This window comes from Narcine bancroftii, chromosome 6, assembly GCF_036971445.1.
Source record: "Narcine bancroftii isolate sNarBan1 chromosome 6, sNarBan1.hap1, whole genome shotgun sequence".
Classification (NCBI taxonomy): domain Eukaryota; kingdom Metazoa; phylum Chordata; class Chondrichthyes; order Torpediniformes; family Narcinidae; genus Narcine; species Narcine bancroftii.
In genome coordinates, this window is record NC_091474.1 from 185,957,072 (window position 1) to 185,971,380 (window position 14,309).

A 14,309-nucleotide genomic window follows, 5' to 3' on the forward strand; every position below is an offset into this window, starting at 1 on the left:
CTCTGCAGTAGAAATATGAATAACTTTGAATTTATAGGTCATATTCTGATACTTGACCTCTAAATTGTGTGCAGTATTCCAAGGTACTATCACCAGAAACTGATGGAAATTGGAGAGTTGACCATTCCAGAAACCAACAAGCCAAATAGCTCATGAGAATGGATACAAACTGGGCAACAGTAATCTTACCCGTATTTTGTCTTAGTTGCCAGTACTCGATCACATGAAATTCTTCGCTTACACATTTTCTCTGCCGCGTATTTGGATGATAACATAATAGACTTCCATACATGCCATTAAATAAGTTATAAATAAATTGATGTCCCTATTCCCAGTGAAATTCAATACTCCCCTTCTGTAAGCAGCGGTTCTTCCTCACTCAACATCACAAAACTCATCATTAAACATCAGAATTTCTGCATGTTTGTGGGCCATTTCTAAATGTACAATCCTCTTCTATTCACAATCCCAGTAGCCTACTATGACACAGAACCATCTGGAGACACAGCACAAAAGGTCAGAAAGTGGCTATGTATCTATATCTCTGCAAATATTCGCCACTCCAACATTCCCAAAAACTGTGCAGCTGCTGATCCATCTACTCATTGGGTAGAGAATTTTATTTTTTAAAAAAATGCTGCAAATGAATTTTTTTTTTGATAACCGTGATCTTTGAAAGGGGATGTGTATTTTGGCTTGTGCAGTTTCGAGGCGGGATTGTCGAAAGAACACGGTCAGTATTTTCTCGCAGGACCTTTTTGTCCAAAGTGTTTCGCTCAGCTAACCATCTTGGCTGACGCCCCTGGAAGGAGATGTGGTGTGGTGGGCTGAGATACACCGGTACAAATCAAACCGAAATATACGTGAACATTTGAATTCTTCTTGCTGATGCCATTTTAAAGGATTTTTTTTTTTTTAAACTCGTTGGAAATATTTCCCAATTGCTGCACTGCCAAAATGAGCGGCTGTGAGCGACTCCCCGGCACAATAGATGTAACGAGGCGCCATTGTGCGAAGCGCTGGGACAGCCAGATCTCAGCAAGGAGGAGGAGGTGGGGTGAGGGGGGAGCCTACAAAAGACCAGATCTTGAAATATATAATGATAAACGCCGGTGAAATAAATTAAATTCATCACATCATTCAGGAATTCTGTAATGGAAAAATAACAGGCAAAAAAAATCTAAAAGAACAGTGAAAAGGAGGTAGAAGTTTTATTGGCACAGGGTGAAGATGCTTTGCTCTGCGAAGATGCGCCCTTAATTCTAGTAAAGGAGCCTCCTGGCTTGGCAAGCGGGAGGTCTTAGGAAGAAGGGACTCACCGTTTTCGGTTTATGCTGCTGGAACAAGCTTCCATAGCTGAGCTCTGGCTGCTTTATTTGCATCTCTCCTCGCTAGAGCATTGCTCTGTCTGATGGATGGAGAGGGGGGGGGGGGGGGGGGGGGAGAGACAGGCGAGAGGGAGGAGCTTCCCACTGACTCCGAGGTGGGTCATCAACGCCACTGCGTTCGCTGCAGATTGGAGGAACAACTCCCTTATTTTCCGTCTGAGTATTAACGTCGACTTCTCTGCTAACCTGCTCTCCTTTATTTTTCCCCTCCCCTTTCCAATTTTGCCAGTTCTCACCCCTCCCTTCCCCCTCCACCCACGCAGCCAGCCATTCCTCCTCCCCCTGATCGCAGCTGTCCCCTCCCTCCCTTCGCCCCCCCCCCCCCCCCCCACTCCATCCTTTTGTTCTTACGCCCGGCGACATTCTTCCATACCTTGATGAAGGGCTTACGCTGGAAACGTCGGTTATGTATTTTTACCTTTACGACGTAAAGGACACAGTTTGACCGGCTGAGTTTCTCCAGCAATTTGTGTTTTTACCACTACCTTCGCTGAACTGCTGCGACCTTGCAGGAACTGCCTCGTACTATATCATATAGAAATGCTTCTTTTCTGACTCCACTCTATACACCTTTGTGAGTTCTGCTGTACAAATGACTCTGATGCAAAGTCCACAGACTGTAAAACAGGCTTTAATTAGTTTAAAATTGAACACACCAGGTCTCAGTACACTCCTGGCTCCACTTGTCTGACTGTTCCTGAAGGGGATTGACAGGTGGGGCCAGCCTTCCAGGTTGCCTACCTGCAGGTACAGTGGTTGCCCCCTGCAGTAAGCTGGTAAGGGTGCATCCAGTGTAGTTATTGTATCACAACATGCACCCCCTTCTTAAAATGAGTCTGGGGGGGTGGGGGGACACAGGTTCTCAGTATTGAGTAGTATCTACAAATTCAGGTGGTCCAGCAGTTGTCTGTGCCTCTGGGACCATTGCAGGACAGGCTCCTGGTCAATGGTCAGTAGGGGCAGGGCCATCTGAGGATCATCTGGGTCTGGGGTTGTCAGGGCAGCCAGTGTTGTGGGCAGGATGGTGTCTGGCAGAGTGGGGATGTAGGTGTGGGGCGAGTCCATGGGCTGTGTGGTCCTCTGGAGAGGTGGAGAGAAGGTGTCAGCTCCTGGGGGATCATGGATGAGCCGGGGGTGCCTGTGGTGAGAGAGCTGGATCCCTGCTGGTACCAGATGCCTGGTCAAGACGGTGTCCTCATGTCCCTTGGGGTCCCTGACATCGATGTAATTTGGGTTTGAATGGAGGAGGTGGACCTGCTTGAACAGGGAGTTGGATTTGTAGGTCCTCATGTGTTTACAGAGGAGTACTGGTCCCAGAGACGTCAGCCAGGGTGGCAGGGAGACGCCAGTCACCTATTTCCTAGGAAAAGAGAAAAGGTGTTTGTGAGGGGTCTGATTGGAAGCCATGCACAAGAGTGACCATATGACATGGAGAGCCAGTAGTTGATGGACCAGCCTTTTGACCTCAGGGCCAGGAGGACCACCTTCCAGATGACCCTGTTCTCACGTTCCACCTGCCCATTGCCCCTGAGGTTGTAGCTAGTCATGTGACTAGACATGATGCCTTGCACTGCCAGGTACTGGTGCAACTCCTCACTCATGAAGCTGGATCCAGTTGCTGTGGATGAATGCTGGGTATCTGAACATGGTGAAGTTCTGCACCAGTGCATTGACAACAGAGGTGGTGGAGGTGTCAGGGCAAGGGATGGCGAAGGAAAATGGGAGAATTCCTCCATGACTGAGAGGAAACAGACATTCTTATTTGTGGAAGGCAGTGGTCCCTTGAAGTCGACATTGAACCGCTTGAAAGGCTGAGTGGCCTTTAGTACATGGGCCTGTGATGAACAGAAGAAGTGCAATTTGCACTCCACACAGACCCCGCAGGACTCAGTCATGGTTCGGACTTCTTGGATGGTGAAGGGAAGGTTGTGGGACTTAATAAAGTGGTACAGGTGCATGATGCCCTGGTGGTAAAGGGTGTCGAATGGTGCCTGAAGCTGTTCGTATTGCGCACTGGCGCAGATCCGGGACAGGGCATCAGGGGAGTCATTGAGCTTCCCCAGCCTATACTGGATGTCGTAGCTGAAAGTGGCCAGCTCAACTCTCCAGTGCAAAATATTGCCGTTTTTGATCTTGCCTCTTGGATGGTGTTGAACATGAATGCCACTCTGCGCTGGTCTGTGAGAAGGGTGAACCTCCTGCCTGCCAGGTAGTGGTGCCAGTGGCGGACTGCTTCCACGATCACCTAGGCCTCCTTTTCAATGGCGAAGTGCCCGAGCTCTGAACCATGAAGAAAAAGGCCATGGGTCTGCCCCCTTGATGGGTGAGGGTGGCAGCGAGGGCAACATCAGAGGCATTCCACTCCTCCTAGAATGGAGTTGTCTTGTCCATGGTATGCATCATGGCATTGGCAATGTCCTATCTGATGCGAGTGAAGACTGGTTGCGCCTCAGTGGGGAGGGGAAAGGTGGTGGCTTGGCCTGTGGGAAGACCTTATCTGAGAGTAGTAAGGGAGTAGTAAGAGAAGAGCCCTAGACACCTGCAGAGGGCCTTGAGTGTGTGGGGGAGGGGCAGTTCCATTAGGGAGCTCATCCATTCGGGTTTGGGACCGATGACACCATGTTTCACCATGCACCCCAGGATGGCGAGGTGGGTGGTGCTGAACACACACTTCTCCCTGTGGTAAGTGAGGTTCAGTGCCTCTGACATCTGGAGAAATCTCTCCAGGTTGGCATCATGGTCCTACAGATCCTGGCTGCAGATGGTGACTGGAAAGTTGCTCTTAGATTGTGCCAGTCTACCATGCAGTCCATCTCACGCTGAAAAATGGAGACTCCATTTGTGACCCAAATGGGACTTGGTGGAACTGGTAGAGCCATCCATCTGCCTCAAAGGCTTATCCTGGGCATGGATGGCAGCTGGTGATAAGCCGACTTCAGGTCATTTGTGGAGAAAACCCTGTATTGTGCTATCTTGTTGTCCATGTCAGCGATGCAAGCAGTGGGTAGGCTTCCAGCTGGATGTACCAGTTGATGGTCTGACTATAGTTGATAACCATGCTTGGTTTGCTGCCACATCATCTGATTGGCAAGCCAGGTGAGTTGGGGTGTATGGGATTGGCTGGCCCATGATGGTGGCACCAAGTAAATAGATATGACATCAGCGTGGTCCAGCAACCCGGCTGTAAGTGGTGTCATCGGTGTGGGTGGAAGTTGGACATGAAAGATGGTGGCACCCGTGGTAAGCACAGCAGTGGTATGATTGGACGGCTGAGCCAGAAGTGATGCCGTCGGTGCGTGAGGAAGTGGCAGGTGAAGAAATGGCGCTGCCTTGCATTTGCTTGTGGGGGTGCCCAGAGAGTCAAGAGGGGCTCCCGGTTGGTCGAGGAGGACTGCAGCACTCCCAATGGGTTTGGAGAGATAAACCTGAGTTTTATTCCTAAGATCTGGAGTGTATTTCACAGAGTTAACATCATTCAGTTTTGATTTCACTTTGTATGGTCCAGAAAATTTTGCTGGAAGAGGATTTTTATGTGCTGGGAACAGAATTAACACTTTATTTCCTGTCTTAAAATTCCACTCTTGAGCTTTCCTGTCAAATATCTCACAATCTTCAACAACCTCACCCTTACTAGGCTTATTTATTAATCTCAAAACTGACCCAACTTTATCCTCTGCCAAATTATTTCCTAATAAGAATGAGGCTCCTTGCATGGGTAACTTTAAAATAACTCCCACCACAACTGGTCCTTTAACAAATTCTGAATCCAACACTGTTTTGTGCGGAGGTATTGACTCTACATCACCTCCAAAACCTCTAATCAAAGTGTGTCTGTGTCTGTCTTTAGATCAAGAGTTAAAACATTCTCTAACAACCATGACTGGGCAGCCTCAGTATCTTTAAGAATTTAAACCAGAAACTGGGAATTTCCATCCTTTACTGAAACCAAGCCCTCCGACACAAAAGATTTGAATACATCCATAACATCCTTACCAGGTATGGAACATCTGTTCTCATTAAATTCAACTGACTGAGTATCTCCTTTCCTCATCTCTTTTTCAACACTAAACAATTTGCAAGAACATGACCAGGTTTCTTACAAAAATGACATACAAATCTATAAGTTCTGTCCTTTCACACCTTACTGTCATCTTTTTTCTTAATATTCTTCCCAGACTTAATTTCAGGCTTACTAATCTGCTCCACATTAATCCTCTGAAAAGGCTTACTATACTGCAATTTGTTTTTTTTTGTGAATCAGGGCACATTCATCTGCAAACCTAGCTATTTGTTGCTATATCCACACGTCTTTCTCATCTAGGTATAATTTGATCTCATTGGGAACAATTAATATCAATTCTCCTAATCTGTTGAGGTGCACCAACGGTCAAAACATACAGATTTTCCTAGAGCAAAATCCATATAAGGTTGGTTTCATGTTTTCACCAAACTCCTAAATTTTTGTCTATATGTTTCTGGAACCAACTCATAAGCTTTCAATACTGCTTGTTTAACAGTATCAGAATTTGCCTCTTGCTCTGTAGTCAAATTAGAGTATACAATTTGTGCTTTTCCCTTCAATACACTTTGGAGCATAAGAGGCCATTTTTCTTTTGGCCATCTTGAGCTCTCAGCAACCTTTTCAAAAAGCTGAGAGCTTTCATTGAAAGGAGGAACTAGATTTACCTCTTTACTAGCCAAAATCCTCTCCCCAGGAGTAATAGCCTCAATTCTCTTATCTCTCTCTCTCTCAATTTTTAACTTCTCCAATTAAAACCATCTGTCTCTTTCAATTTGCTCCATTTTCTTTTGACTTTCATCATCCTTCCTCCATTTTTTTAGCTACCCTCTAACTCATATATCCTTCATTTTTCAGCTTCCTCTGCCTCCTATTGTTGTCTCTGCAACTCAAACTCCCTTTTCTCTCTTTCTTCTACCATCCTCCATTTCTCTCTGTCTTCTTTCACCCTCAATTTCTCCAATTCCAATCGTAATTCAAAAGTTCTATCCTCTGGAAAATTGTCTAATTCTTTCTCAACAATTTTTCTTTCACCTATATATTTCACTATAATCCTCCGAATTTGTATTTTCTTCATCCAATGTTTGACTTCAGCTCCGCAGGTGTAACAAAAATGTATTAACATCTATTGCTGCCATTTTTCCATAATCACAAGCTCTAAATTAGCTTGGAAAAACCAATTAACTAATAAATCACAAAAACTCCAAAAGTTTAAATTTCCAAAACTTCAAATATTTCAGTCTGAAATGGAAAAGCTCCCATTTGTTATGAGCCCAGAGGACTTCAAAACCCAGCAGCAATAGAAATTCACCAAGACAATGATCACTTAAACAAAAGTTGCTTTTTGGCCACTATTGTTCGCGTTAGCCATAGAACCACTAGCAGAACTGATAAGAACAGAAAATAAAATAAAAGGGATAAAAATAAAAGACAAGGAATATAAAATCAGTCTATTTGCAGATGACATTATAATATACTTAGCAGAACCAGAAATATCAATAAAAGAATTACATAGGAAATTGAAGGAATATGGAGAAGTGTCGGGGTACAAGATTAACGCAAATAAAAGTGAAGCAATGCCAATGAATAATGCGGATTTCTCAAAATTTAAGAATGGCAAACGCAAGCAATGTGATACCTAGGTATACAAATAAATAAAAACCTCGGCCATCTATATAAACTCAATTATTATCCACTAATGAAAAAATTACAAGATGACTTAGAGCATTGGAAAGACTTACCACTAACACTGATAGGAAGGATAAACTGTATTAAAATGAACATTTTCCCAAGGATACAATACCTATTTCAGACATTACCAATACGCTTAACAGAGAAATTCTTCAAGGAGTTAAAGAAAATAATAAGGAAATTTTTATGGAAAGGGGGGGAACCGAGGATAGCACTAGATAAATTAACAGAATGGTATAAACAAGGAGGCTTACAACTACCAAACTTTAAAAATTATTATAGAGCCGCACAATTAAGATACCTATCAGATTTTTATCAAACAAGGGAAAAACCAGATTGGACCAAATTAGAGCTAGATAAAATAGGGGAGAAGGTACCTGAACATATACTTTATAAGTGGGATGAAAAGCTGGTGCAACATAGGAATTCACCAGTACTGCAACATCTGCTCAACATTTGGAAGAAGATTCACGTAGAAAGGAATAAAACAAATTATCAACTACCAAAATTAATATTGATGCAAAATCAACTAATCCCTTTTACAATAGATAACCTTTCCTTTAGAGAATGGGAGAAAAAAGGGATTAAAAGAATAGAAAATTGTTTTTCGGGAAATAAATTATTATCCTTTGAACAAATGAAGGATAAATATAATATAACTTTCGATACAATGTTGGCTTACTACCAACTGAAATCCTACTTGAAGGACAAATTGGGAAACAGTCTGAGGTTATCAGAAGGAAGTAATTTTGAATATGTGATTACAGATACAATGATAATCAAAATATTTGTAACAAACATGTATATTAAACTACAAGAAAAGGAGAATGAGGAAACAAATGGTAAAACTAAACAAAAATGGGAACAAGATCTAAACATAAAGATAAAGAATGAAACATGGGAGAAGTTATGCTCTGGAACTATGAGAAATACAATAAACACGAGGTTACGTATGATACAATATAACTGGATACACAGGCTATACATTACACCTCAAAAGTTAAATAAATGGGACCCAACAGTATCAGACAGATGTTTTCGCTGTAAAAAGGAAATGGGAACAACAATTCATGCAATTTGGACATGTGAGAAAGTGAAAAAAATTTGGGAAGATCTAAACCAGATATTAAATAAAATCACAAAAAGCAATATACCAAAAAACCCAGAGATCTTCCTCCTAAGTAATATAAAAAACAAAGAATTTGGACTCGATTTGGATGGAGCACAAAAAAGATTTGTTATGATAGCCCTAGCTGTAGAAAAAAAATGTATTATGTCAACGTGGAAATTAGAAGATAACTTGAGAATACAACAATGGTATATAGAAATGAATAAATGTATTCCACTGGAAAAAATAACATATAATTTAAGAAATAACATTACAATATTTGAACAAATATGGGAGCCATACGTGAAACACAATAGAGAAAACCTACCATGGACATCTACCACCTAAAATGACAGAAGGAGAAGATAATGAAAAGAACTGACTCAGTGGAATTTCTTGTTTATTTTTATTGAGTGACAACATTGTTTGACGGGTTTAATGTATCTTATATTCTGAACTTTAAATAAATGGGAGGGGAGGTGAGGGAGGGAGGGAGGGGAGGAGGAAGGGGGGAGAAAATGACACTGTATATATTTAAGAAGGAAAATGTATGTATCTTGATCAATATGGTTTATAGTGTGAAAAATAAAAAAAATTAAAAAAACAAAAGTTGCTTTTAATTTTCTTTGAACACAATAGCAAGATCAAACTTTAACTTATTACTATTAACTTAACTTAACCCTCTTCTAATTCTAAGTGCACGTGTATGTAATGTGTATATGTTCAGGAAAGTTATTTTTTTCACAGTCCACTCATTCACTTCTCACTTCTCCAAGTTTACTAGTATCAGGTAATTCTTATACTGTGCACAGAATTTAAGATTTATGAATTTTCACTAGGTTCTGGTGCTTAAAGTTAAATGGTTACCACTCAGGAAGGTTCTTATTGGCTTCAGAGAGAGATTTGTTGCTCATTAGACACAGACAAACTGATTTCCTCCTATCAGTCACTTCAGTGTCTTGCCGAAGAAATTTGCCCCATCATGGGTTTTCCAAATGATAACCTCTTCTTTCAGGTCACCACAGAGTTCCTTTTGTTTCCTTTATTTCAAGAGAAACACTCTAGCCAGCCATTTCCTCTTGTAAGGACTACTAGGGTTTTGAACAGGCTGAACTCAGAACTCACAACCCATCTTCAAAATGGGGCTTTCAGCAACCTGCCAGCTTGCCATTTTGTAACCTCAGTTGCTACTGTAGAACTGATTTCTCTCTCTCTCTCTCTCTCTCTCTCTCTCTCTCTGAGATGAATCCTAATTGATTTTTCCTATCTCTGCTTGTAAAAGCCAAATGATCTCTCCTAAGGCTCCAAACTCAATCTTTTAAAGATCTTATCAGTACTTGAACCTGGAGTCTGTTTCATTTGCACCTCCTTTTGAAGTTCTTTCCAATGCAGTGCCATTGTCTCTGCAAAATCAACTGGAACCTCAATGTCTAGCTTCAGCAAAGCTCTTGTATTTTAAATGAGATGTCTTTTGTGAAGTGTTACTCTGTTACACTGCCAGTGGGCTAATATCGCCTCCAACCGTGCATCTTGGCGCCTCACAGTTCGGCAGGCTGCAACCTCCTTTGAAGAAGACTGCAGAGCCCACCTCACTGACAAAAGACAAAGGAGGAAAAACCCAACACCCAACCCCAACCAACCAATTTTCCCTTGCAACCGCTGCAACCATGCCTGCCTGTCCCGGATCGGACTTGTCAGTCACCAACGAGCCTGCAGCAGACATGGACATACCCCTCCATAAATCTTCGTCCAAGGAAGAACTCTGTTAGTGAAGTGACATACACACTAAACCCCCACAATCTATCTTTTTTAAAGACTTATTTGTCTATAACCATTCTAATATTCCCATAAGATTTTCAAATATCCTTAATTTTATAGTGCAAGAACCTTTTTAAAATTAATTTGTAGCCCAATGAAATAAAAAAAATCTCCATTTGCAAATGGATTCACAGATGCAAATCGCACCTGAAAAGGTCAAAGACCTGTTTTTAAAAAATGATATTAATATAATACTGAGATGAGTCATCTGTTGGAGCCATGGAGATAGAAATCCACAACTTTCTGTGTAAAAAAACTTACCACAGATGCCTCCCCTAAACTTTCTTCCCTTCACCTTGTATATATGTCCTTTTTCCTGCCCTGGGAAAAAGGTGCTGGCTGTCCACCCTATCTATGCCTCCCATATTCTTATAAACTTCTATTAAGTGTCCTCTCATCCTTCTGTTCTACAAAGAGAAAAGTGCAAGCTTTATTAACATTTGCTCATAAGACCTACTTTCCAATCCAAGCAACATCCTGGTAAATCTCCTCTGCACCCTCTCCATAGCTTCCACATCCTTCCTATAATGAGGTGACCAGAACCGAACATAATACTCCAAGAGTGGTCTCACCAGGGATTTGTATATTGGCAGCTTGACCTCTTGACTCTTGAACTTAATTCTACTATTAATGAAGCCCAACATCCTGTAGGTCTTCTTAACTATCCTATTAACCTGCACAGTGATTTGGACCCTAAGGTCCCTCTGTTCATCCACATTCCTAAGTAATTGACCATTAACCCTGTACTTAGCCTTATGGTTTATCCTTCCAAAATACATCACCTCACACTTATTCGGATTGAATTCCATCTGCCACTTTTTCACCCAACACTGCACCTTGTCTAAATCCCTTTGTAACATATGACAACCTTCAGCACCATCCACAACTCCTCCAATCTTCGTATCATCCACAAACCTACTGAGCCAATCTTCTACTTCTTCATCTAGGTCATTTATAAAGATTACAAAGAGTAAAAGGTCCCAGAACAGATGTTGCAGAACTCCTCTAGTCTCTGACCTCCAAGCCAAATGCTTTCCTTCCACTACTATTCTCTATTTCCCACATGCAAGCCAATTTTTTTTATCCACACAGCCATGACTCCATGAATCTCATCCCTCATGACTTTCTGAATGAGCTTTCTCATGTGGGACCTTGTCAAATCCCTTATTAAAATCTATATAGGTCATGTCTACTGCCATACCCTCATCAATTTTCCTTTTTTTACATCCTTAAAAAACACTTTTAGGCTCATGAGGCATGACCTTCCCTTCAAAAAGCCATGCTGTCTATCCTTGAGTAGACTGTACTTCTCCAAATGCTCATAGATCCTATCCTTAAGAATCCTGTCCAATGGTTTGCACACCACTGATGTAAGACTCACCGGTCTATAATTCCCAGGATTCTCCCTGTTACCTTTTTCTCATATAGTAAAAGGTAACAGTAAAATCAATACAGAGAATCATCAAAATGGATGAGAAGGTCACTGGAGTCTCCCTTTCCTCTATTTTTGACATTTAGAAGTGCTGCTTAAAGGGCTCTAAGAATTATAGAAGACCCTTTCCATCCAACACACAGTACCTTTGACCTACTACCATTAAGAAGGAGTAACAGGAGTATCAAAATCAGGGCTGCCAGGCTGGGAAATAGCTTCTTCCCACAGGCTGAGACACTGATGAACAGTATCCTGTAACCCAATATTATTATGTAGTGTGCATTGCAGGGGTAGACAAACTTGTTTAACATAAGAGCCACATATGACAAACTTTAGATGTTTGAGAAGCGCAAGACATGAAAGAATATGACATACACAATTTTACTCTTACATGCATATTTTGTTACAAAGATTTTATATAAATATTAAGAAATACATATACTTAATAATATTTATTAATGTATGTAGTTTTTAAACTACCAATTTGTATTAGATTCAATAATCAAAAAGTACACATTTCCCAACAAAATATTTTAAAAATCCTAACTGATTATTGTGAGTCTCCATCTGGACTGTGAGTTGTTGAATATCTGGCTGATAGGTTGACAAGGCTGTACAAATGAGCTCTGTCAGGTGTTGATTTGTAAGTCAATGTTCAAGATGTTGGGAGCTCAGATGGGTGTGTGGCTGGAGCATCGGGAGTCTGGTGGGCAGGCAGCTGGGGCATAAGCAAGAATCTGTGGTTGGGACATTGGGAGCTCAGATGGGTGGACAGGACCGGGTGTTAAGTCCCCATTAGGAGCTTGGATTGGAGGGTGGGCAGGATGTCAGGAGCTCGAATGGGGGAGGGGCGACTGGAACGGGGGGTAAGTGCGAGTTCAGGGCATCAGGAGCTTGGATAAGAGGGCAGGTGGAGCCTAGGTGAGAGCACATGGTTGGGGCATTGGGAGCTCAGATGGCTGGGGCCTAGGCGAGAGACTGCGGTCAAAGCATCAGGAGCTCAGGTGGGGGCGAAAGAGCTGCTGGTAAGTCTATGTTTGAGGTATTGGGAGCTCAGGTGGATGGACGGGCTGGGCCTCGGCAAAAGTTCACAGTCAGGCATCAGGAGCTCCAGTGGGTGATCAGCCAGGGGCTAGGCTGGAGTCTGTGGTCATGGCACGGAGAGCTCATGGCAAGGAGAGCCAACTGGGGCCTAGGCAAGGGTCTCCGGTTGGGGCAACAGAAGTTTGGATGGGTGAGAGGCTGGGGCCTAGGTGAGAGTCTTCAGTCGGATCTTCGGAAGCTCCGAAGGGCGGGCAGCCTCCATCACACTAACACTCCACTAATTTCACTGCCTGCAACACAGCCGCATGTGTTACAATTATGTGATCGCAAGCCATGCCCATTAAAACTACCATTGTGAGCACTAGCTCATATGATTCCTGTCTCAGCCAACATATTTCCACAAGCTGCCTATTATACATCAAAGAGACTGCTTGTGGCTCTCGAGCCACTATTTGGCCACCCCTGGTGTATTGTATGTATATGTGAGTGCACCATGGTCTGGAGAATCATTGTTTCATTGGGTTATTTTTTATAGTCAGATGATGAACTTAAATTTCATGGGCTAAAATAAATAGTTGCATTATCTGTATTCATTCGGCATGAATTGATAAATATTGTACTGTAAAATATGCATTTTATCAAATGAAACACAACCTAGAAAGCTGCCCGAAATTTATGAAAACAACAACTCCTGAATAATAAGTCACAAGAACCAATTAATTAAAAAAATAACGTATCAACAAATTCACTAAACAACACATTCTTAAGAAATGCTGTAGCGAGTGGTGCAGTGAATAAAGCACAACAAAAGTTGTCTGTGAGCTGAAGCAACAGAACTGTTTAATGAAATCTTCGCAGGAGTTTAAATAATTACAGTTGGCACGCTATCACAATCACCCCACCTCTGAAGTCATGCGCCTCCCAGAGTTCTTTTCCCCCTCCCCCCAGCCACCTGGAACTCGTGATCCTACAGGGGCCCGCAGCTATGGATGCCAGTTTGATAATGGAGTAGGGCGGTTCACCACAATGCCATGGTTCTCTCAGTAACAATACGTTAAAATGAAATGTTAAAATTAAAAATGTAAACAGTTGCTATTTTGTTGCAACATAGAGAATGGTGGAGTACTGTTAAATCAAAAGAGAACAAAAACTGCTGAAGAATTTATCAATTCATTATGTTACATGACATTAAAGACTCTCACATTTAATATTTTCTATGAGAAAGAAATAGACTTTTAGGACTTCAAAGACACTTCCTGAATCTTAGAAACTGGAGGATGAAATAATTCCATAAAATGTTAAAGGATCATATAAAGTCTGTTGCCAGATAAATGATTTTGGAATGTATTTGTACTTTTAACATTTACTTGTAAAGAGTTTTAAATAGTGATAGACCCCAACTTAGTTCTTTGGAATCTTGATCACAAATTTAAGATTTCTACATTTTATTGTACTTATTTTGATGTTCAGAATGAAGTGTGTCTGTACTAGTCGCCAAACATACAATCTCAAAGTGAAACGAGACACAACAGAAATCAAAATGATCAAAAAGTTATTTAAGAACTAAGATTACCAAATCCACAGCCCCACAATATTTTAAAAGTTAATGGGCCATGCAGATAGTATTTTTAATTTATTGTTTTGGGATCTGATTGACACTGATAAGACAGCATTTTTTGCCATCCATCATTGCTCTCGAGTCTTGAGAAAGTAGTAATGCGCAAACACTGCAATCCTACAAACACTGCAATCTGGTGAAGTTACTCGTGTGTGACTTTGGCTGGAGTTCCAGTATATAAAACAGACAGT

At 41.7% G+C, this 14,309-nt stretch overlaps 2 protein-coding genes across 9 annotated transcripts in view; one reads left to right on the forward strand and one right to left on the reverse strand.

Moving 5' to 3' along the window:
* LOC138736852 (microtubule cross-linking factor 3) overlaps positions 1 to 1,400 on the reverse strand; it is a 78,319-nt gene extending 76,919 nt beyond the window's left edge. For all 5 annotated transcript variants that reach the window (XR_011340627.1, XR_011340628.1, XR_011340626.1 and 2 more), the window contains exon 1: positions 1,320 to 1,400. The gene's annotated coding sequence lies outside the window, so the exon portion shown is untranslated. The remainder of the gene's footprint in view (positions 1 to 1,319) is intronic.
* Positions 1 to 14,309, forward strand: part of LOC138736854 (protein LEG1 homolog) — a 205,760-nt gene that overhangs the window by 127,636 nt on the left and 63,815 nt on the right. The gene's annotated exons all lie outside the window — the stretch shown is intronic.